General features: G+C 40.2%; 1 pseudogene; it reads right to left on the bottom strand.

Moving 5' to 3' along the window:
• Positions 1 to 393: 393 nt before the first annotated feature.
• Positions 394 to 1,347, bottom strand: LOC117368425 (annotated as a pseudogene).
• Positions 1,348 to 3,273: the final 1,926 nt, after the last annotated feature.

Genomic DNA, 3,273 nt, shown 5'->3' with positions numbered 1-3,273 from the left:
ATATATGTCTAACACCATTGCTTATTCATAAGTAACACTGAAGGTGTGGAACAAGTTAGATGTCATGACCTGCATGTCTGGTCACTATGCTGGCTGAATAAAAGGAGTGTTTTCTGAGCTCATAGAGCAAGAAGGTCTATATAGGATATGAATGCATTTAAATATTGAGGTGCTTCTTCATTGAGAGCTCTATGTAAGAGCTCTATGTATGAGACTCATCTGTAAGAAAGGCATTTGAAGTATTTCTCAATATAAGGTTCAGTTTTTACCTAATGTACCTAATGAAATTTCCTAGTTTAGGACCCAGTTGTTAATAAGAAAGTTGAAATTTCATTGAGCCTAACCTTTCTCTATGTGTTGCCAGCAGGATTTTACAATAACTCTACTGTATGGTTATTCTACAGCATTGGGTAATTTGCCACAGATGGTGTGTCTCAGTGCTATCTTCACCTGCTTGTTTCTCAATGTATAGATCAGGGGATTCAACATAGGTGTAACAGCAGTGTAGACAATTACAATCACCTGATCTTGCTCAATGGAATACCATGAATCAGGCCACATGTACATTATTCCAGCAGAGCCAAAGAACAGCAGCACCACAGTGAGGTGAGAGGCACAGGTAGAGAAGGTCTTGTGCCTGTCCTGTACTGAATGTTGTTTCATTATGGTGAACACAATGAGAGAGTAAGAGATGAAGATGAAGAGCACACAGCTTAAGACAATGGAGCCTGTGACAAAGAAAAGAAGGAGCTCATTGATGAAGGTATTACTACAGGAGAACTTCAGCATAGGGGAGATTTCACAGAAGAAGTGCCTGATCTGATTTGACTGATCTGATCTGAACTGACATTTGACATCATCACCGCATGGAGCAAGGCGTGCAAGAAACCAAGGAGAAATGTGGCAATCACCAGCTGAATACAAAAGTGCTGATTCATAATGATAGTGTAACGTAGTGGATTACAGATGGCTATATATCTGTCAAAACCCATCATAGCTATCAAGAAAGCTTCAGTGCTCCCGAAGAAATGGAAAAAAAAGAGTTGAGTGATGCATCCATGATAAGAGATTCCCTTCACCACTGCAAATAAGTTGATGATCATCTTGGGCACAGTGGCAGATGAGTAGCAGATATCAATAAAGGAGAGGTTACTGAGAAAAGTACATGGGCATGTGAAGTTGGAAACTGAGCAGTACAATGACCATGATGGATAAGTTACCCAGGATAGTGGTCATGTAGATTGTTACAAGCATAAAAAACAAGAAGATATGCAACTCATTCAGGTCAGAGATGCTCAGGAGAAGGAATTCAGTCACCACAGTCCTATTGTGGTTCCACAAGTCCATTTAATTAGTGTGAGGCAGCTGCAGGTAAAAAACAAACAAATTCCACAGGAATATGTTATTAAAAGAGGGATATAAAAGAATTATGAACTGAAATACTTGGTATAAAACTTGGGTATATTATGACAGTAACTGGTCAATATTTTAAAAAATTAACAGGCCAGAAATGGCCTCTGCATCCATTTTGTCTTTTTTTTTTTTTACAATATTTATTGAAAAAGAACAAAGAAGGTTTGGATAGGTACCTGGAAGACAAAGGAATTGAGGGGTACAGATAGGAGTAGAGGTAGGTTATAGGGATAAGATTAGAGGATTAGAGGCAGTTACAAAATTAGTCAGGGACACTGTTCAGGCAATTAGGCCTGATGGGCCGCCGCGGGAGCGGACCGCTGAGCAGGATGGACCTCTGGTCTGCCTCAGCGGAGGCAACTTCTTATGTTCTTAATAAATCAGTACAGAATCTCCAATATGCTTATAATAACAACTACTGATTCTAGCTGCACACCAGGTCATTGTAGCAGCTCTTCTTCCTCTATATCTGAGCTTATATCCTGGAGCAGCCCCCTCCCAGGCCACTTCATTCATAAACAGCAAGTATACATTAGGAAGCAGTTAGAGTTGAGCACACTGGGAAGAGAAGCTATCATAGTGACCTTAATGGTCCCTTTTCTGCTGTACTTGTTTTTTCTAAGATCTGAAAAAATGGCACTGCTGCAGTGTCTTCTTGTCGCATGGTATCAGGAAAAAGAGCTTGATTTATAATTTTTCTGCAATACAATTGAAGCAGTTTATATATATTCTATATAGGTACTTTTCTGTCCCTAGTGGGCTCACAATCTAAGGACTGTCATCTGGAGCTGGGAAACTTGGGAAGAAATCCAGGTAATGGGAAAAGAGGTATCAAAGAGTTCCGGAGTCTCCCAGAAGATCCAAGAGACCTGAACTGTCTCCATCTCATAAACCCAGAGTACAAAAATAATTCCCCCCTCCCCCCTTTGTACAAAAGGGTAGCACCAGTCATGGTGGTAATAGCTCCGATGCTCATAGAATTCCTATGAGCATTGGAGCTGTTACCACTGCGGCCAGTGCTAAAAACCGCGCTATGCTTTTGTAAAAAAGTGGAATATGAAAAATTGAACTCATTCATAGAAAAATGAGGTAACAGCACTCTGATACCCCTAAAGTATGAATACAGTATTAAAAAAAGCAGATCTGTACCTGTTAATCTGAAACGCTGTGTTTTTGAGCAGAGAATATTCCCAGATTTCTGATCTTTGATTTCTGATCTTTAGACAAAGACCAAGACTCAGAAAAGAACACAAATTCTGGCAGAGTGATGGCGCTTGGATTGGGACTTTAAGGAGCAAACAAGTTTCTCAGAGAGGCTGCCTTCTGCTCCAGGAGTCTCTGGGGTCATTGCCTGACCATCTGAGACCAGTCACAGAATACGAACATGTTTCCCAACTGAATGAAATATTGCTATAATAGTGAACTGTCCCTAATGTTTATTACTTTTCACCTATCTCCAGAAGCATTCCCCTGTGTACTCATTGTCGGTAAATTCAGTGCCTCAGTCCTTGAGGAGCATCCCTAATGAAATGTGTTTGCTTTTAAAGGTTTGTATAAATATATTGTATTAGCTGTTGTAAGAGTTGTGCGAGATCTGTGGTAGTATTTATTACCATTAAGGGGAGTCCCTCTCAGCTTATAAACCCCTTTAAAAATTGTAGTCTCAATCACAGTCTTTAAATGTTATTCCTCCAGTCACAGAATTCTTCAAACACCATATCAACCTTTAAAATTCACAGGCAGTTTAAGACTTCTATAAAAGTTATAGCAGCCGAGGGGGGCGGAGCTTGACCAAGATGGCGGTTTGAGGCGTTTGGGGAGATGCCGTCATGGAGGATCTAATAGTTTTTCATTCCTTAC

This window comes from Geotrypetes seraphini, chromosome 1 (genome assembly GCF_902459505.1).
Source record: "Geotrypetes seraphini chromosome 1, aGeoSer1.1, whole genome shotgun sequence".
In the NCBI taxonomy this organism is placed as follows: Eukaryota; Metazoa; Chordata; class Amphibia; order Gymnophiona; family Dermophiidae; genus Geotrypetes; species Geotrypetes seraphini.
Note: the sequence above shows the minus strand (reverse complement) of the source record. Positions and strands in the feature narration are given on the sequence as shown.